Source organism: Branchiostoma belcheri, unplaced genomic scaffold, assembly GCF_001625305.1.
Source record: "Branchiostoma belcheri isolate BF01 breed outbred unplaced genomic scaffold, Haploidv18h27 scaffold255, whole genome shotgun sequence".
Taxonomy (NCBI): domain Eukaryota; kingdom Metazoa; phylum Chordata; class Leptocardii; order Amphioxiformes; family Branchiostomatidae; genus Branchiostoma; species Branchiostoma belcheri.
Window position 1 is genome coordinate 31,611 of NW_017803860.1, and position 22,429 is coordinate 54,039.

General features: G+C 43.6%; 1 protein-coding gene across 4 annotated transcripts in view; it reads right to left on the reverse strand.

Moving 5' to 3' along the window:
* Window positions 1-22,429, reverse strand: part of LOC109471711 (D-glucuronyl C5-epimerase-like) — a 61,147-nt gene that overhangs the window by 19,382 nt on the left and 19,336 nt on the right. For 2 of the 4 annotated variants that reach the window (XM_019771053.1, XM_019771054.1), the window contains exon 2: window positions 15,192-15,343. The gene's annotated coding sequence lies outside the window, so the exon portion shown is untranslated. Of the gene's footprint in view, window positions 1-965; window positions 1,051-5,884; window positions 5,974-15,191; window positions 15,344-22,429 lie in introns of those variants that run through there. The other 2 variants (XM_019771055.1, XM_019771056.1) reach the window with 2 other exon arrangements.

The following is a 22,429-nucleotide window of genomic DNA, read 5'->3' on the forward strand; positions in this document are numbered from 1 at the left end:
GACACCTAGAAAGGCCCAGATTTAGGGGAAACCTTGCGGAGCTACAGACAGGAAACAGAACGCGAGTCTCAAATCCACAACCATCCGCGGCATGTCTGGCAGCCAGGCACAGACCTTTGTCAGCTATCAAAGGGTGAAATTCAATTTCTCCTGCTGCCCAACTGTGCTGACCGCAACACGACTACTGGGGATCAACAATACAGACCCTGAACAGGACTTACACTTGACTACTGGGGATCAAAACAACAGGACTACACAGGAACAGAACAACGTTGTACAATACGGACCCTGTTCAGGACTACTGGGGAACAGTACAGTGACATATCATGATCCTGAGAACAGGACTAGTGCTACCCGAACTCTACAGATGGCAACAAGTCTGTCCACGGGAACCATAAACATGACTACTGAGTTACTACATGCACTCAGAGAACAGTACTGGACCTTACCTGAGCTGTACAGAAGGGCAGGTGAACATACCTGTCCTCAGCAACTCCTAAACTAAGGCTAAAGGACAGCACTACTGTGTAACAACATGTATCCGAGAACACTCGGCTTACCTGAGCTGCACAGCAGGCCAGGCTGGACTCCTAAATACTACTGTGCATGTGGGGCAACACTGGTAACAACAGGACTGAAACTTACCCAATCTGTGTACAGAAGGCATCCACAGGAACTGCATAAGTGTGTACCTGACTTCTGTGGGACAACATATATGTGTGTATAGAACAGAAACTGTACCTGACTTCTGTGGGACAACATACATGTATATGTGTGTGTAGCACAGGAACTGTACATGACTTCTAAGGGACAGACAACATATATGTGTGTATAGAACAGGACTAAAACTTACTGCCGTACAGAAGGCCACTCATCCACAGAAGCAGGACCTCCTACTGAACGTGACTAGTCCTGTGGGAAAACTTATACGCAGAAAACAGGACTGAAACTTAGTTATAGCTTACCAGATCTGTACTGTGTACAGGCCAGGCATCCAGATGAACAGGAACTCCTACTGTAATGGGGAAGTGTAGCTCTGGCACATAATGGGTTGCTGTGTGGCTGCCGACCTGTGATACTCGACACCGCGCCCCCAGCCCTGACCCCCCCTCCCCTGGCAGTGGTTCGGCCCGCTCTACCCCAGAGAACTTCTGTCAGCAGCTACAAGTGAGGCATGCTAATTGGGAGCTGACAGGCTGGGAGGGTAGTCTTACATTACATGCCGGGCTTGCAAAGCATGTTGGCAGGGCATACTCATGATAGAGGGCCTGCAAGGGGGGGTAGTGATTACGAATTACGCAAAATTTTCTCCGCCTATTACGAATTACGTTAAAGTCTCAGAGCTGATTACGGCTTTACGATTTGCGGCTAATGTCCAATTACGAATTACGTTGATTTTTGCGGAGGCTGCCTACGAATTACGAAGTCTAAAACGGCCTGATTACGCCTTACGAAAAAGGGCTTGCAGGCCCTCATGATACTGCGCCTGCATAACCCTGTATTTTCACACTGGATGTTTGGTCAACGTTGCATCAGAATTTTACCTGTTGCTGAGGATATTTTTCTGACACAACATTTGGAAACTACAGATGGGATGTTAACCTTATATGCACGACCTTATATGAGACGTTCTGCTAAAGTGCTATGTACAATACATTACGGGTTTTGCGCAGGTGCAGTACGTTCAGCCGACGTGCTGGCTTGAAAGGACTAGTCTTACAACCTGGGCTTGCATGCAGAACAGAATCAAACCTGGCACCTTTCCATACCTCATCATGTCTCTCTGCTGCCCACCAGAATGTGGCAGACAACAGGGTCCCAAGCGTGCATATTCACCCCTCCAGAACGATCCATTGTTGGAAACGGGTGGGAACAGGCCTTTCTGCACACAAAAGCTGTTAGACGACACCACACCCCCCTGTGGGCAGCCACAGTGGAACAGTCCTGCCCTGCTGGCCTTTGGGACTCACTGTGTACAAAACAGCCCAGTGGGATGCCACAAGTGTCACTCTACACTCTCACACTCTGACAATGCTCTACACTACAGAACTGTGCAGAACTGCCCAGTCTAATACCAAGTGTCAGGTCCTAACCTCACATTACAGCCAACTATTATCACAATGGACAACCTACCATTACAGCCAATTCTGGGTCAGTTTCCATGTCAGGATCTACTATGTTCTAGCTACTTGCCTTCTGAAGCTAAGCTTGGTGTCAGGCCAGACAATATAGCATTCAGGAAGGAAGTTGTTGGAGAATTGGAATCATCATTTGCCTGTATTCGTAGGCATACAGTCTACACAGTGAGATCTATAATTATTCACGAACGAATTCACGACCAGAACAGGTACAACAGAAATAAAGGCCTCTCTACAATTTGGGAAAGCAATTGGGAATCATGCAGTGAAAGATGTACATGTTTAGTGCCGAACCCACCTGTTCATAAAACACCTGTGTAAGTCTACCTATACTCTGTGTAAGCAGACAGGCATAACTTACCTACATGTAACAGTCCCCCACTGCCAGCCCACGGATAGTAAAACAATGACCTGCAGATAATGTAAGGTTTTTCTGATGCTGCAGTGCAAGAAATACTGACTTGACTGTGGCTGTGGGGAAAAATGCAGATTAACAAAGGCTGACCCAGTAAAGTTGCAGGACATGAATATTTCAGTACCAGCAGCTATCTGAGATGTGGGCCTGCACCTGACCAGTTTAGTAGTGTACACACAGGTAAAAATGAGATGTGGGCCTGCACCTGACCAGGTCAGTAGTTTACACACAGGTAAAAATGAGATGTGGGCCTGCACCTGACCAGGTCAGTAGTTTACACACAGGTAAAAATGAGATGTGGGCCTGCACCTGACCAGGTTAGTAGTTTACACACAGGTAAACATGAGATGTGGGCCTGCACCTGACCAGGTTAGTAGTTTACACACAGGTAAAAATGAGATGTGGGCCTGCACCTGACCAGGTTAGTAGTTTACACACAGGTAAACATTTGTATGGCTCATTCTCAAAGGATTCACATGGGAACAACCTTAAACTTTGTAAGTCTTATGTCAACAAACATCTGTCCTCACTGGCTGTACAGTAACCTAAAACATTAGAGTTAGCTCTCATGAGCCTTGTTTTGTAGTGAACTATTAAGCAAATAAAAAAAGTCTGTAGTCAGCAAAGGTAGTCTCACAAGGTACCTGTAAACTGACAATAATAACTGTCACACTGGAAGGTTTTTATTTTTCTCCATCTGTTTTGGATGAAGACACAGCCAAGGCTGCCAACTAGATGGAAGTTACTATTTCAGGCAAACCTTGAGGCTATACGAGATAGGAATTCATTAGAATAGACGGAAAATATGTATTAAACCTTAAGAAGTTTTATCCATACTTTATAAAGGCTCTTACAGGACACCACTGCATATCTGTTTAACACCACAACTATAATGCATATAATTGTCTGTAATACTAATACACATGTCTGTAAAACAAATGTACACATGTCTGTAATAAAATACATGACATCCGGCTAATGGAATGAAAACATAGATACCACAAGTCTCCAGTTCTAAGCAGACTAAATCCAAACAGGCTTTGGCAAATCTTGCCAAGTGCAAAGTACACAACTGTTGGCGGGCCTAAATTTCTGTCACACTCAACAACCTCTCACTGCTGTGTGAGAGGACAGGAAGTACGAAGGAAACACTGGACCAAGTTGGCAGACATACATGTACTCTCTCAGACATACATGTACATGTACATGTACATACATGTACACTACAGGCTGGGCCGTGTTCACATGAAGGAAACACTGGACAGAGTCTTTGCTTTGCCTTCCAGAGTAATGCTAGACCTTAAAAACATTGATGGTTTTCAGAGTGTATGGGAGTTGGACACTACCAGACTGAGTGTATTATACCATAGTAGCCATATGTATGGCCCAAGGGCTGTAGAACAAAAGACAGGCAATGCCCCTGTACATGAAAGGCGTGAGAAAGATGATTTATCAGACATTTGCACCATTTCTGGACTGTGTGTCAGTAACGACCCTGAGGCTCAAGCTACGAGCTGGACCATTGAACACAAACTGGCCATGCACAAACTAACAGTGCACTAGTCATGCACCGACAGTCGGACCATTAAAAATCAAACATTGAACAAACATTTGGACCTGACATATCAACACGCGCTCCACATCCCCACATTCCGCACCCCCTCTATGGAAACTTGGCAGGAATTTGCAGAATTCCTTCCCCTCGAAGCTGTAATTACAGTTCCCAGCTCAGTGGGAAGGGAGCCTTTCCAGCGTCGCCTTTCTTGTGGTCAGGCCGGCGTTACAATCCTGTTTTATCCCGGCCACAAATGGGGGAATTATACAGTGGTGTGTGAAAGGAGCTGAAGTTAATTATAGGTACGGGAACATGAGTGGGTTATTATCTAACCCTGCAGGCAGACTCGGCACTTTAGCACAACAATGCACAAAAGATGCCCCATACAAACATTTACTTCAACATCCATTCAATTCCACAGCATTATTTAGCACCAGATGTGCAGGCAAGCTGTCTCTCCTTCAAGCTGTCTTCAAAATCACTACAAGAAAACAAATGTTCCAAGAAATGTGAAGACGTTAGAATAAGAAAACATATGTCTTCACCTTGGCCAAGTCTTTTTTATTAAGACTTGTTCCATGACCTTTTGTGTCTACGGAAGTTTCTGGATTTAAATGAAGACAGGTTCTTTCCGGCAAATCCGTGACAGATACAAACATGTTCACAAACAGAGGAGGAAACTGAATGATAAAAAGTACCTGAACTGCATTTGTCAACATCAGTTTTACGACTCTGGGAGCATCCATTTTCCCAGAACTGTTCTGCCCAGAGGAGAATTCAGAAACTCGTCCTGCATAGAAATGTCAGGGCTCAACATTTCCCTTTTTGCATTCCTGCACTGGAGCTGGTAACATGCAGAATCCCTTAACCCAGACCTCCAGGCGTTAGCATACAGCTCCAATCCTACCTGCACTAACCTGCATATACCCAGTACATGCACCAGTGCAGATAGTACAGGTAGACACCAGAAATACCTGCACAGCTCCAGTTTTACCTGCACTAGCCTGCATATACAGGCAGTGCAGATAGTACAGGTAGACACCAGAAATACCTGCACAGCTCCAGTTTTACCTGCACTAACGTGAATATACAGGCATTAGAGTACAGCTCCAATTTTACCTGCACTAACCTGGGTACGCAGGTGGTATTTGGTGCCGTGAATGCAGAGCTTTCAGCAGTGCTTAACTCATTAAGGTATTTTCTTACAAACTAATGAAAAGTGCCGACTGAACAGCCTTAATGTAAGCCCTAATCGCTGCTTTCAAACCACCTCCTGAAGACCAATTTGCTCCACTGTGCTTCTTATAAACACCTTATAATCAACCCATACATGTACATGTAAGATAAGCCGAGGTATCGCCTAACCCTCATGTTTATATACAGGCTACACACTACATGTATCTCATGCATGACCCTTTTTAATGTGAAGATTTAAATACTGTTATTTTATTATTACAACATCTCCATGCTTTGCATGTGTAATAATATCAACAAAAGAAAACCAAAGACAAACATAGTCAACATACTCCTGACATGGTACAATACACAATATGATGTCCATCGTACAGTTTAACATTATACAGATAATACAATCATGTACGTTTGTATATCCACAGTAACTACCCACCTTACATACATGTGCAGAGCCATGCTGTATGCCTTAGTTCACACTCACACTCACTCACACACATACACTCAATATCCAGTTTAGCATAATAGAGATACATTTGTATAAAATTATCCACAGTAACTACATGTACATGTACATGTACCCACCTCACATACAGGGCCATGCTGTATGCTTTAGTTCTCCTGTACAATATAGGTCCTGCAGCAGCCCAGCCTGCCTCCATACCGACCACCTCCCTACACACACTGCACACTTCCGATGGGGAATATCTATTTTCTCAGGCACTCAGGCGTGACCACCAATCACAAACACTGTTCTACTTTGCAATGTTGTCTCACTAATAGCATATTGTAAGCTGTAATCTGATTGGTGCATCAGTAGGCAGCAGCAGCCAATGAGGAGAAGGGACAGGTCTCTAGGTATCCATTCAAATCAGGCATGGATGATGGAGTCAGACTTGGTGGTTTGAAAATCCCTGGTTTCAGCACCGACCATTTGGCATTTCTCTAGCAGTAAAAATTGGCAAATAAATGTGAACGTTACAGTCCAGTGTTAGAAATACCCATCTGCAGACTGCATTTTGCAGAGACATTTTCAATGAAATTGCAGAAGAAAAATTAGCAACCCGCAATTTTGCAGACTGAAAAAATCAGGCTAAGGGTTCAAGAGTGTTTAAAGGCATTTGTATTTAAAAATACTACTAACTGAGTCTATAAAAAAATTACAAGAAATTTTGCTTGTACTGTTTTCGCATGTAAAATGTTTGCCAACTGCAATTTTGTACATGCCATGGGTTTAGATCAGGACTTTTAAGTGACTGTGTATTTGCAGAAAGTATTTCCGAATTTTGGAACAAAATTTTGACATTCTGCATATTGCAGGACACTGCAAAAAAGTATTCGTAGCACTGCAGCCCCATTGTGGCAGTGATTTGGGGCAGGGTGGTGCAATATTGCTATCAGCCGGTGGCAGCCGCCAGCCCGAATGGCCCATTGTGGAGTATGAGCAATCGCTTTGCATGCGCTACAAAGGCTGACTAATGGGGACAATATGATGGGAACACAGACTGGCCAACCTGGCAGCAAAGCTGGGAAACCAGGCTGCTGGCTGGGGGATACCGACAAAAGGGGGGTGACAAATGGAACTGCTGTACTCTAGTAGCTAAGTACAAATGTAGGCTAGTACTCTGAGAGGTGCAACTACATACTTTTCTAACTCAGGCCCAACTTCTTGACGATACACCGTACAAACCTTGTTAAATCTCCTAATAGGAGTCTTATGTACAAAAAATCCCTGTACAAAACATCCCTGTCAAACTTCCTGGAGACATGGCTGTTTTACCTACAATGAAAGTTTTCACTCCCCAAAGCCAGCATGATGCTCAGTTTCTATACCTTTTTTCCAGGACATAAAGCTGCCTGTAACACTACACAAACATGTCACAACATCAATATCAACCAAACTACACCAAAAAGCAGTTACTCAAGCAACTGGATATGATTTTGAAAGCACAAACTATTGATTGATATACAACATCAATAATAATAATATACAAATAAGTAAAGACAACCAAACTACACTTTCAGATCTGTACAGGAACCAGAAAAAGTGTTTTATAAGAATCTTTCCTTTTCCATCCTTTCCACTTACAGGGAGGTCATGGGTCATTGGCTGCCTGGCTGAAGGTCAAAAGGTCGTGAAGTTTAGTGCAGGATTATTGCATTGTGGGAGGGAGGAATATGAACAGACACCCACCTGTCAATCAGGCTGTACCATTCATACTAGAGGGGTGCTTCATCTCTAATATATGAAGTGTCAGGTAATGCAAGCTATAACTGCACATGCAGGTGTCTTTTCTTAGCATAAAACCAAAAAAACAATGCACAGTCTTTCTGTACGTTTTTTAAATCAATAGATAATGACAACAATAACTGTTACAATGTCTAGAGTTAGAAGTTCAAGGGTTAGGTGTAACAAGTCGATCGGTGTAATGTAGCCAGATTCACATGACAGAAAACTGAGTCCCGGAATGACTGGTCCTTTGAGTACACTGTTTCAGAGATATAATAGTATTGCAGATTTTTTCCCAGGGCACTTTCTTCAAAGACTTGACTTGGGATCTACATGTACAAGACTTCTTGCTTTTGGAAAATTGCCCCCCAGAAAAGGAAACTAAGTTGGTGTGGCTCAAATGAGCTGTGCCGGACCATAGGAAGGCAGCAGCTCCAATATAGGGACTGACGAGCTTACATTAATCACGGTGATCCCGGATCCACAGGATTGGAGATTTTTTCCCAGGATACTTTCTTCGAAGACTTGCAAATTTTATTGGGATCTACATTTAGCGTACAAGACTTCTGAATTTTGCTAAAACAAATTGACCCCAGAGAAGGCTAAGTTGGTGTGGCTGAAGCCAGCTGTGCAGGACCGTTGGAGAGTTCCAATATTGGGACGGAGGAGCTGACATTAATCACGGAGATCCAGGATCTGACAGGATGCGGAACTGGCAAGTCTGCATCACGGACACCATCACAGTTATCTGATGTGGAAACGGCAGGCAATATTGCAGAACGCACAGGCAGCAATATTGGCTGGTATCAAGGCTGAGGACCCATTTCTGAGATATAAGACGGTTGTCACCATGGGTTAGCGTCACGCAGGTGGGACAGAATGCAGATTACGCAAAAAAACAACAGTTACTCATCGAAAAGCAACTGCAGATGAGCCAAAAAAACAGTTTCTTAAGCAACTGGATATGATTTTGGAAACAGATGTTTCAGGTAGCATCCACTAGCTTTCGTCAGTGACCAGAGAGAAGAAAGCTGAACTGCAGATGATTTGAAAATTGTCAACCATTTCTAAAATCATATCCAGTTGCTTGAGTAACCTTGACAGTATACCGCAAAATCCCTTTGCAGTAAAAAATGACATCAAAACACATCTGTTGCTTTGTTGAAACTTGTTGAAGCTGGTTGAGATGAGTATTTCAGCATTCTTGGCGTGGCCTTAGCCAGTGTCTGTGGTCCCATCTGGCCAGAAGCCGTTCCAATGACAGTAAAGCCCGCGCCTGATTTCATGGGTTTTCCTACAAGGGAACCCATCAGACAAGCTGGCCATTACCGACACAAAATTAAGTCTAACTATCCTGCAGATTCGCCCTGCCTCCATTAAACCTTACAGACCCGGCCCTGCTCAAGGAAAGTCCCATTTCTGCCGTAATTGGACATTTTCCTGCAGGAAATTGAAAACGGGGAAACAAGAGATGTAAAACGTAATGGTGGCCATTTTCCAGCACCGAGTCATAGACTGTGTCGATATTTGCTTTCAGACGGCGGCAATCATGCCCCACTCCAGGAGTTTGGGTAATCGCTACACCATTTAGGGACACCCAATATGTATCAAAAGGGTCGCAAAATTGTTGCAATCCCCTTCAAGGAAGGATAATGCCACATTGATCTGTCCATTGAAAGCTGCAGAAACAATCATTGGTCTGTTTCAAAATCACACTCCGAAATGACATAATATATCTTGACCAGGACATTAGATTCATATAATATGGCCCTGGCTTGTCTATGGTATATCCCCAATACAATATCAGTCATGATGACAGTCAGTAACACCACAGCACAGAGAGTTAGTAAAACTTGCTTCCGCAGGAGCCAAAAGTTTGCTGGAAATCTGCCAACGTGATCAATTAAAAACAGACAAGCCGGAGAAAACCTGAGGGAAGCAGAAAATCTGGACAAACTTGGGTCTCGTCCAAGACTGGACACACACATCAGGGACCAGATCTGATACTGTACACTGTATTGTTGCAATATGCAGATAATGTAGCAAAATGCAGATATTGTAGTGATATGCAGATATTGTACTTGAATGCAGATATGTTAAATACAGACTATCACACCGTACACACCCATATATCATGTCTAACTTAAATCTTAAATACTCTCTTGTATTCCCACCGACCTGCATCGTACGTCACATGGGTCTTCATTATGGGTAAGAGAACCCTGGGAAACGCAGGAGGGAGATCCCAAGAAACGCGGGTGGGACACCCCAGGAAACACAGGTGGGAGAGCCCAGGAAACACAGGTGGGAGAGCCCGGGGAACGCGGTGGGAGACCCCGGGGAAACGCGGGTGGGAGACCCCGGGAACGTGGGTGGGAGACCTCAGGAAGCATGGGTGGGAGACCCCAGGAAACGCAGGTGGGAGAGCCCCGGGAATGCGGGTGGGAGACCCCAGGAAACGTGGGTGGGAGACCCCAAGAACACCGGTGGGAGACCCCAGAAACGCTGATGTGAGACCACAGGAAACGCGAGTGGGAGACCCCAGGAAACGTGGGTGGGAGACCCCAGGAAACGTGGATGGGAGACCCTAGGAAACGCAGGTGGGAGACCTCCGGGAATACCCAGCCTCCGGTGCTGCTGAATAAGACAAAAGAGCGACATGAATCATTAGTTGTGCAATGAGGGCTGCGATTGGACAGGCTTGACACAACCGTTTTCCCCCTGACCCTGTGCAATTACTCCTCATGCTACCTGTATGCTCTGCTAAACATTCTTATCAGTTTCCAATCCATGCATTTTACAGCAGCAGCTATGGGGGAGGCTAGATAACACTGGGTATGGGCAGGGGGGGTGCAGTTTGAAATAGTAAGTTATATCTATATTCAGGTCAACAGTACAGACATTGTTTTTCTATGCTACATTTTTCTGTCACTTCCTGGGACACCAGTGTAATAATCATTCATCCAACCTAACTATGGCATGTCACCAAACAGAACTCTTGGTCCTACATACATGTACAACCCTTCCTACAAACTAGCAAAAACAACACAGATCACAAAGGCAGAGAATAATATGCTGTTTACACAAACAAAATATTATCAACGTCAAGGAATATCTAAAACTCTGCCTTATCTATAATCCGTATGCTATTATCTGCGGGATTGCTGGAATTTTATTGTTATTTATTGCCCTACTTTCCATTTTCCTAATAGATAAATCTTGAAGATAACTAATTAAGTTCTAATTAATTTTACAGTACGAGTAATGCATACATAACGGGGGTTTCCACTAGAGATTTAAATGATAAGTCATAAGAGAATACACAATCTGAACATGCCAGTATCAATGGTTTCCTAACATGAATGACACAGTTAGATCTACCTATTGGGTTCACTTATACATTCAGACTACAATAAAATAGAAGGTGACAATAGTTTCATTTTTACTTGTGACAATAACCACCTTCATTTCAGCACCAAGGACAGAACCTACTCAATTGTAAGTTCCAAAAACAGTCATGATTTTATTTCCACTCCAACAATAAGAACATAATTATTGTTATTGGCGAAGCATGAAGGCATTTGATTGGTGTAATCTACAGGTCCACAGGCCAGCACAGCTCTGGTACCTTCCAGCAGAGATTAACAACAATTCTCCTACAAATGGATTATGGATTACAGAAATGGATTATGGATTACAACAATGGATTATGGATTACAGTAATCGATGGTACCTGCGCAGGCCAGCCGCTCTGCTTCTGTGGCTGAACTACCAGTAATTATTCCTGGTTAGCGCCGCCGATGGAGGCCAAACCTGCCAAGCTAATGTTCCAGGCAGTCCTGTGTGATTAAACTTGACCTATCAGGTATTCAGAAAACCACAAGTTGAACTTCAGGAAGAAAATATAACTAGCTGAGCCTGCAAATTGCTGTTCATATTTCCATTTCAAAGTGCCTTAAAAACAGGTTAAACATGCTGCATGGATTTCCGATCCTCCAGAAATTAAACAAAAATCTACACAGCAGTTGCAGTGTTCAATACTATCCACTATCCAGTGCCAATAATAACACACATCACGGCGCAATAGCTGGTCTGGGGAACACTATACTGTATCTGACATGTGAAATCACTGTAATTACGCTAACTCTATACCAAGTAATTACATCGAAGGCATAACGATCAAATTAAGACTTGCGTGAAGGCAATAACCCTTATTTTCTCTTCCAATAACAGGTTAGTGTATCACACGTGTGCAAGCCGTACTAGGCATTTTCTAAAAGTGACAAGCAAGGCCTCATCATCTGTAATCACTAGTAATTTTGCTGAATATAATCATGACACAAAAAAATCAGAAGCCTCCAGGCTTCCAGCAATTCTTCTGAACAATATTGACTTCTTTTCTCCTGCAGAGTCTTATGAACGTTGGGGAGAGGGCATGTTTTAAAGATGCTGAAGCACATCAAGGAAGACTTGTCAAGATTCACATTCCAAACTTCCCATTCAAAACCACCAAACTATCGCATTTACAAGTTTGTAGGAATTTCAGCGACCTCATTGCTGGCTGTTCAGAGCTTTCCCAGTTCTGTATAGAGCGGCAAGAGTGACTCACTGATGCTGGGGAAATTGAGCAGCATTCAGGTTTGAACAAACCGTGAGCTTCTGTAACCCGGGTCTGACCGTGACGCAATCTCACACAACTCAATTTTCCTTATCACGATCAGAAACGTGCCAGTACAGGGGGGGGAAGCTCATCTGGAGTTGCTACTAAGTAGTAATTAAAGCCGAGAAGGCAGCCAGACGTGTAATACAGAGTACATACATGGAAGCAGGGTGGGAATGGTGGTGACGTAGAGTAAAAATGTGTCTTCAGTAGATCTTAATGGTGCTATATTTGTAACTTATAGTTCAGAAACAAGCAAACAGACTGGATAAGTACTAGTATGTCATTTAGAAGCTCATGATCAAGAATTTTAGCCGGAGGTATAGCTAGACGATCTGTCAAGTTTCAAATTGTAATAATGAAAACTAGAACTCCTTGAGCAAAACAGATTTGATGAAACCGTCAGCAGACACACGGCAATAAGTATTCCTGCCGCCACTGGTATTAACTCCACTCTGCTGCAAATTACAAAATCTCTGATTCAACACAATTCATCAATTCTGCAATTAGAAAGTCAGAAAATCTCCATGTTGAGAGTGAGTAGAGAAATATCACAATCATAAGTAAGAAAGTTTGCTTCAGTTTAAAGTTAAACCATCTCAACTACAGACGCTAACTGCTACATGCAAGGCTGATCATACATGTAGTTCACCTACTTTAGATACAATCCAACATTTATAGGAAAAAAACATTCTTGTGAGACGTACAGGAATTTTAGCAGGTTCATGTTTATGGGATACAGCGATGCAGAAAGCTGCGTCCGTGTAAACGACAAGAACTCAGAGTGGTTCCAGATCAACAGCGGAGTCCGTCAGGGCTGTGTTGCTGCCCCCGACCTTTTCAACTGTGTTGTTGACTACCTTATGTCTAAGGTCTCCGAGTGCGTCCCAGGAGTCTCTTTTGGCGGATACAGTCTTGCTGATCTGGAGTACGCCGATGACACGACCTTGCTGGCTGACACTCCCCAAAGACTCAGGGATGCCCTGGCAGTTTTTGATGCAGAAGCCGCCAAGCTTGGCCTTAGTATCAACTGGTCAAAAACTGAGTTGATGCACATAGGGGATGGCCCTGACCCTGCACCGTTCAGCTTTAACAACACCACAGTAAACTTCGTGTCCACCTTCAACTACCTCGGGTCCACAGTCTCCAGGACAGGTGATCTGAAACCCGAAATTGACCGGCGGCGTGGACTAGCAGCAGCGGCCATGCAGGCGCTCTGGAGACCGCTCTGGAAGCACAGACACATCTCGCTAGGCACAAAGCTTCGTGTCTACAATGCCGCAGTGGTCTCAATCCTGCTGTATGGAGCTGAGACCTGGCCACTCAGCAACACTCTGGCAGCTAGACTCGACGGCTTTGACAGCAGATGCCTCAGGAGGATTCTGGGAGTACGCTGGTTCGACCACCTGCCTGGCACCGAGCTCAGGCAAAGGACCCAGCATCCTCCTGCTTCCCGTGTGGCAGCGATGCGCCGAGTCCGCTGGTACGGACATGTCCTACGACTCCCACCCGACCACCCTACACGGGCTATCCTGAACTTCAGCCCCCAGTCTGCTGGGTGGAAGAGACCTCGGGAGGCCCCCCGCACCCGCGGGCCCCCGGACGGACGGACGTCCTGGCCAAGGACCTGGCCCTGGCCAACATCACCCCCGAAGTAGCGCAGGGGCTCGCCCAGGACAGGCCGAGATGGAGGGAGGTGGTCCGCCTAGTAGGCTCGACGCACACCGTGCAAGAGGACTGAGAGTGAGTCATGTTTATGTAACTTCTCAGCTACCCTCCCCAATGCTGAATGGACTCTGCTACTGACCTTTGACCTACAAACCTAAATGAAGCTTTTCACAGAAAAAATTCTCAAGTTGTTCAAATAAAAGACTAAATCAAGACTATAATACTTAACATAATTCTGCAACCCTGACATCGCAAAAAAATATCCCTTCTTTTTCACTCTCGGTACTCTCAATTCCCCTTCAGGCATAAATTTCCAATAAACTTCTATCATTCAGCCAGGATTTACATGTACAGATAAAATACAAGCCATATTCAGGTCCTGGAGATTTAATAATATTGGTGGAGACAAGCAGTAAGGAAATTCCTAGTCACCGCGCAGAGTGGCGTGGTATCAGTGCCTGTGGATATTTAATATGATGTGATAATAATCAAGCCTGGTCCTCCTGGGTTTGAGTAATAACTCTCCCCTTTCCCCGGCGCCACACAGACCCAGCCTGCTGCACAGGGAGGCAGGCCAGCCGCTGCACTAATTAACACGGAATCCTTTAATTAACTCCTAACCACGACCATCCATTACTGTCTGGCAACTGTCAGGTACAGGAGTGCTTCTGTCTGTCACTAGTGTCACAGAACATTCATGTTTGTACCTTCCACAGGTGAGCTAACGTCTAGAACTGTTAGCCACTATCAGGCTTTGGGAGGTGGCTGGAAAGAGTAGAAATTGGCCAAACAGAGAGATAACATGCCGGGGGAGCTGGTCTGCCGAAGCGGGTGCGGCAAAATGTTCTCTCCAGCAGACAAACTCCCCTGGCATGTTATCTCTTTCTTTGCCCGATTTCTACTCTTTCCAGCCGCCTCCCGAAGCCTGGTAGAGACTATAGATCTGTCAGATGCACAGAAAGCACCGCCCCTCCACATACACACCACCTTATGCCCTGTGCATCTCACCTAAGTGCAAAACTTCAGCACTCTAACTTTCCCCAGAAATCAATACACATTATTCCACAGTAAGCCAGCTGAGAGCTCAGCCTCCACGGAATGACGTTTTCGTCAAAGCAGGAACTTAGATTTGGCAGCTTTACAGGAAAAATTGTTTCCTTATTCATCAGCTTCAGACCAGCACTTTCCTGGTCTTCCCTGATCATGACATCTTTGCAGAAAACTCTTTATGAACCTGACAGCAGAAATGCTTCTTACCAACACATACATTTGTAGCTACATATAAAATGTAAATTTTGCCAGGAGTAGAAAAAAGCTTAGTCTGTTGAATGTACCTCTAACGTGTGGTGTTGTTCTCTGTGTGTTCAGGTGTCATCATCGCTCCTTCAGAAGTGTTACCTCCACATGGCTGATCCTTCAAGTCGTCTTCTCGACACAGGGACTTTCACTTGCAGATCACTTCACTTCAACGTGTCTCGTGAGATTTCTGAAGAATAAGAAAAGGACATTTAAAGCAATGGTCAACACTTGACATTCCTGTATTTAGTAATATTGCTGGTATTTGAAAGATGCTCTTCCAAATGAACTTGTCCAAGTAAGGGTTTGAGCTACTGTAACCAAAATTTTTAAGTTTTATCAAATAAAATCTCATTCCTTGGCCAAAATTCTACATTTGTAGATTATATACCCTACACAGGCAGAGAACAACCCTGCACAGCAAAGTTTCTAACCTCCTGTTCAGACAAGTGAAGAAGCTGCACGAAACTTCCTCTGATTTACATCCCTCGACTTTGTTTGCCTGAAATTATCAAGTTATACATTCTTAAGGCATCCAATTACAGCAGCCTGACATCTGGGGTAAACCCAATAAAGGAAAATGTCGCCTGCCGCAAAACCCAATTTATATTCACTATCCATCACCACTACAGAGGAGGGAGGGTCTCAGGATTGTTCTGTAGGATTAATCCTCTTTCAGGGGCAACTTACAAAAATCAGTCTTCCTTATCACCAAGTCTTACGGCCGAAACAAGTTCATTTCTGGGGTATTGGACTCGCAACTTTATCAAGTTCTCACTTGAGAAAAAAAAGATAACAACGTACCAACCCAAAAATTATAATGAATCCAAATTGCTCACATTTTTCCTTGTACTTATTCTAGTGTTTGTCCATTTATCCAGGCATTAACAGTTCAAATCCACTGTCTGAAATGTTACCCAGTCGGGTATGTTGACTTTGTGGCTCCCAGCCCTATGCTGGAAATGGGAGTTTCTAACTGGGTGCCCCTTTATTAATCAGTAACAATTTTCAGTTCAATTTTCTGCCTGCTTCACTATTTTTCTGCCCAAATCTCTGTGAACCAAAAAAACACACTTGGTGTGGCCTAAGGCCTAGAAAAAAATGTTGTGTTTCCTGTTTCCCAACCGACCCTAGAAAAACCTGCCGACCCTTGCCTTTTTTTTATATGTCTTCAAGCAAGTTTAAGTTTGTTAAACTGTATTGTATAAGTTGGGTCACTATATTGAGATTGCTAAAGTCTAAAAAAAAGGACCCTAGTTTTGTTACTGAAACAGGAAACCCACATGTTTTCCCCAGGCCTGAAGCACAACCCTGCGCAGCCTATGAAAGGTAAATCTGGGATAATTAGATCAGTCGGCAGTTATAAAGCGATTTACGCCGAAGGTAATTTCTCTTCACAGGTTTAGTGTCGCTGCACAATAGCATTAAGAACCTGTTGACTGGGAAGTTATTACCCCGTTTTTCACTCCTAAACCCCCCACCATACAACACAGCCTGATTTAATTATAGATACACAGGGGGTGACAAAGTAATTAAGCTGTAAAACACAAGACAATTAGCCTGGTAATTAATTAAAAGAGACAGGGTGATATGATTTAGGGAGAGGGGAACGATTCATCATTTTGCCGTGTCTTCAAGGACACAAAATAGGAGATGTTTGGCAAAATCCATCAACAATGTGCTCAGGAATGTCAGGATTTTAATTAAGGTTGGGATCTGATGAGAAAATCTATTACTCATCTAGAAATTATTTACCATAAAGTCTGACAAGGTTTATCTCACCATGGAGCACTGGAACCGCCTTGGAACCAAGGGCAGGGCTTTGGCTGTTTTCTACAGTTCCTACTGATAATATTTTTTTAGTTGCGACAGATTCATTATGACTGTATTTATTACTAATACTATCATTATTAGGGCAAAGCTTACAGTTAACTATGTTAACAAAAATATGCCAAAAAACAGTTACTCAAGCAACTGGATATGATTTTGAAAACGTCAGACGTTTCAGCTAGTATCCACTAGCTTTCGTCAGTGACTGAGAGACCAGAGGGGAAAGCAGGTTTATATACACAACCTGTTGATTGATATGCAAATAAAGTGAAGACAAATTTTTTGGAAGTCGAAAAAAGGAACAAAAGTCAGACAAGTCAAGACAAGATGATGCAAATTAGTCTGAAAGCTCCTGTTATACAGGACAGGAGCTTAAGTGTTGTCTGTCCTCGGGGCTGGGAGTGCCAAATCCCAAGTGCCGGAAAGATCGACCCGTAGCCCCCCTTCCCTGTTGAGGGTGGGGTTGTACATTCTTTCATATATTGCCTCTTTAACACCCCGTTCCCACCAGCGTGTTTCGCTGTAACAAAAATATGTACAAATGACTGCAACATAGCACGTCGGCAGTACTGCACCTGCGTGAAACCCGTAATGTGTTGTGCATAGCACTTCGGCAGAACGTCTCATATGAAAATTATAAGGTCGTATTCGCGCATAAAAGTTCAACACTCCGTCTGCAGTTTCCAAATGTTGTGTCGGAAAAAGTATCGTCTGCAACAGGCAAAATTCTGCGCAGTTCTGCGCAGGGCCGCAGGCGCAGTACGTTCTGCCGAACTACACAGTATGGAAAATATCAATTACATCAAGTTCTAATCTCAGTAATCCTGAGGAACCCAGCAGCACCTGGGCCGCGGAGGTTAGGAAGTATCAGGAGGAAGTCTGAAGGAGGCTGCAACACCCAAACAGACGATGGGATTTCAACCCAAGGAAATCCCTTAAATCACACTGCAGCTGGACATCGGGTCTAAAATTAAAGTAAGGAAAGTTACAGAAAACAAACGTGTGGAAAGGTGTGATCCACAACTCACCAAAGCCACGATTTCAAGCAAAACATGCTAATATACATCGTACATGACTTTGTACATTACCAGGTAGGCACTAGGTATATTTAAATCACTGCTTGCTTCACGAACTGTCAAAGCTTTGGATCATCACTGGGCACTGGTCTTTCCAATAGGTTAAAGCTAACAAAAACTGAAAAACAAGTTGTCAAAAGGCACAATTCCCCACCCACCAAGGCTCTTCCTGTGGCTGACAAGTCGTGATGTAAAGGTGGCTGAGTACATGTTATTTGGCTAATTGTGAGTGTGGTACTCTCCAAGCAGAGGTTTCGGTTTGAGGTTATTTTTTGGCATGTTTTGGGGCTTTTTTTATCGTGGTTTCTCTTTTGCGCTGGAATACCAGTGCAAAAGAGACACCCTGATAAAAAGCTCAAAAACATGCCAAAAAATAACCTCAAACCGAAACCTCTGCTTGGAGAGTATGAGTGTGGCTGAGTTGTGTAAACTGGCAATTGTGGCCATGTGAATGCAGCCCTGTATAGTGGCTGTACATGTGTTATGTGGCTGACTACATGTATATGAATGCAGCCCTGTTTAGTGGCAGTGCCTATCTCTCCCATCTCAGGATAACCACACTAGAACTAAAGCCACTCCGTAAACCTCCCATGAAAGGTTCCGCAGGCTAAAAGCCTCCTGACTCTATAGACTTTTGAAGAGGCAAACAAATCAGTCCTGGCTGGATGAGATCAGACAAACATAGCGATGAGGCATGTAATCTGCTGGGCTGGGGCTGGGCTGGGGAGAAGAGCTTTTAGTTTACTTGGAGGGACTCATCCTAAAGATTGTAATAGAAGTAAAGTCTATATTTAGATTCTACCCTTCATGACATATTCAGTTGAAATTTATATGTATGTTTGCACCACTGCAAACTAACCAAAAACTGCACCTGACTAGGGTTGTTTAACACTAAACTTTCAACACCCTTTCCCCTCAATCCGTGCAATCTTTTATCACTGTACAATGTAGAATTTTGAGCTGAGAGTGGCACTAAAGACAGGGACGGTAATACTAAAAATTCTTCAGATACAACTACAAATAGTTAAGGTTCCTACACTGTAATACAAGATCAAGTGTTACATAATAATTATTACATGCCATCAGTATATATTATTAACTACACTTGTGCAATACAACTTTACAAGAGCAAGCATACAGTTACTACATGGAGAAGAAAGCTAACATTTGCAAGCAAATGCAGTTTATTTCCCTCCCAATATTTGCCTTGCCTAAACTGTTGTTTGTCCTAAACTTTTGTTTATCCTCAAGTGATATTTTTGTTTTTGGACTGCTGCATCCTGGTGCAGTGCCCCCTTGCAGGAAGGGCAGTACTGCAGCCTGTTTGCTAAAGATGCTAATTTAACATCCAAATGCAAAACCATCAAATACAAATTTCCACTCCAAAATATTAGGGGAAAATAAATTATAGACAATCATTGCCAAAATATTTCAATTTGGAAAAGAAGGTGAGATTATGTTACTTTTATTTGTACTTTTATTTGTACATAATGTATACATGTAAGCTTCTGCTTGTGCTAAATGTGTGTTTTAACAATCTGTTGTGTACATGTATGTGTTTTATTTCTGTACGAGCCCTGGAAGATGAGCCTTTGGGGCTAAAGGGCATTAAATAAAGTGAGAGAAAATGGGCAGTGCTGAAAGCTGTAATTTATCCATCATAATTTGCAGTCTGCCCAAAGAGACGCCGTTTTCATCTGTAAACTGATTTACGGCAGGAGAAGACACAAAGTGCCGGCCACCCCGATGATTAAGGTCGATAAATGCTCCACAATTGAGTGGTGCAGAATCTGGGAGTATTTCCCAGCGGGCTCAAGCAATCAGCAACTGGACGGACAAACCGACCAGCTCCAAACTGGGCTGCTCTGGGCTGCCAGCTCCAGCTCTGGGCTGCCAGGAGTCAGGGCAGGGGAATAACTGTTACAATAACATTTGTGATTCAGTGGAGTTTGGTGGACGGGATGAATTTTAACGTAAAACAAGCCTCTATAGTAGTGAAAATGCAGTTCAATTTCTGGTGTCTTGAATTTAAAAAGATAGAATTAATTGAAATAATAACTTGAAAACAGTGTCTGAGGGGAGTGAATATAATATTATAGATTCATGCAAGGTCTAGTCCTAGGCTCGTGAGCCGTCAGTTTGCATGTTATATTCATGGTGAATGTTTGCTAAAAAATGTCTAAGAACTCCCTCACTTATTATCAGTTAAGCATCTGTTGTTCCCTGAGAAAATTAATTGGTTCAGCCTTCATTGGTTCATCAAAATTTGCATAAATTATTATCTTGCACTTAGGTAATTACACACAAAAAAAATCAAAGACCATAGATAATCCTAAGTAGTATTTTTAAGATGTCCCCAAAGTCCTCAGCCACCCTTCCTGACCACCTTAATGTACCAACTTCCACAGAGCTGTGCGTTTTCTACATTGTACAATGTACACTCAAGAGCGGCATTCACTATTGAATTATAAAACATTATGAATATATTAGAGGACAAAACTCTGTTCATGATGACACAATCACTCCACTGGTAAGACTACCTTCTTTAATTAGTATAATAACCCCTTTTTTCCTGGCCTCAAACTTACTTCCCGATGTTTCACCCTCGGTGCATTTCAAACCTCAATCGAATCCTCCAACCGAAGGCGATTTACAGCAGTCAGAATGGAAGCAATCTTCCCAACATGACATCCTGCCAATAAGAGCGCAGAATGGTCCCACCACATCATGATATGCCATTATCAGACTATCATATGCTCTAAGGGCTTCGCAGATGGAGCAACAAAACTTTAATAGCGCCGTCCTCAACATCAGCCCACTGTACAGACCTGGCTCTATTGCTCAACTGTAATCTCCGCATCTAAATATACTTTTAAATTGGTTTCCCAGAGTTGAGTCTGCCGGCAAGGCGGCCTTTCAGGGGTCTGCTTTTCAGTAACTACTGCTGATAGTATCACTGCCATAATGCAGTATTCCCTACTCTGGTTTGTCAGTAACTACTGCTGATAGTATCACTGCCATAATGCAGTATTCCCTACTCTGGTTTGTCAGTAACTACTGCTGATAGTATCACTGCTTTTAATGCAGTATTCCCTACTCTGGTTTGTCAGTAACTACTGCTGATAGTATCACTGTCATTAATGCAGTATTCCCTACTCTGGTTTGTCAGTAACTACTGCTGATAGTAACACTGCCATAATGCAGTATTCTCTACTCTGGTTTGTCAGCAACTACTGCTGATAGTATCACTGCTTTTAATGCAGTATTCCCTACTCTGGTTTGTCAGTAACTACTGCTGATAGTATCACTGTCATTAATGCAGTATTCCCTACTCTGGTTTGTCAGTAACTACTGCCGATAGTATCACTACCATTAATGCTGTATTCCCTACTCTGGTTTGTCAGTAACTACTGCTGATAGTATCACTGCCATAATGCAGTATTCTCTACTCTGGTTTGTCAGCAACTACTGCTGATAGTATCACTGCTTTTAATGCAGTATTCCCTACTCTGGTTTGTCAGTAACTACTGCTGATAGTATCACTGTCATTAATGCAGTATTCCCTACTCTGGTTTGTCAGTAACTACTGCCGATAGTATCACTACCATTAATGCTGTATTCCCTACTCTGGTTTGTCAGTAACTACTGCTGATAGTATCACTGCCATTAATGCAGTATTCCCTACTCTGGTTTGTCAGTAACTACTGCTGATAGTATCACTGCCATAATGCAGTATTCTCTACTCTGGTTTGTCAGTAACTACTGCCGATAGTATCACTACCATTAATGCTGTATTCCCTACTCTGGTTTGTCAGTAACTACTGCTGATAGTATCACTGCCGATAATGCAGTATTCCCTACTCTGGTTTGTCAGTAACTACTGCTGATAGTATCACTGCCATTAATGCAGTATTCCCTACTCTGGTTTGTCAGTAACTACTGCTGATAGTATCACTGTCATTAATGCAGTATTCCCTACTCTGGTTTGTCAGTAACTACTGCTGATAGCGGGGTGTAGGGGCTCTGGGTAGTGGTCAGTACCTCGGGTTTGCACACCGAACCAGGGAACATGCCCTGGGCTTGCACATCGTACCTTGGTCCGTATCCTTGGTTGCCTGTCTGCTGCACCCGACAAAAACATCAGTCGGGTGGACAGGCACCACCGTACCTCACCTATCCCTAAACTCTCACGTGTTGGCTCCAAGCGCCACACCCCGGTACACCGCTTCAGCAGGCGGGCGAAACCACGTGAGGGGCCATGTCCCCAGCTATGGGTCAAATAGCTGCATCCCTGCTCATCCCCAGTCGTCCTGATTATGTCTTGCCACTGGATTAGGAAGAGCCGGGACGAGAGGGTGAGGCTGGCTGAC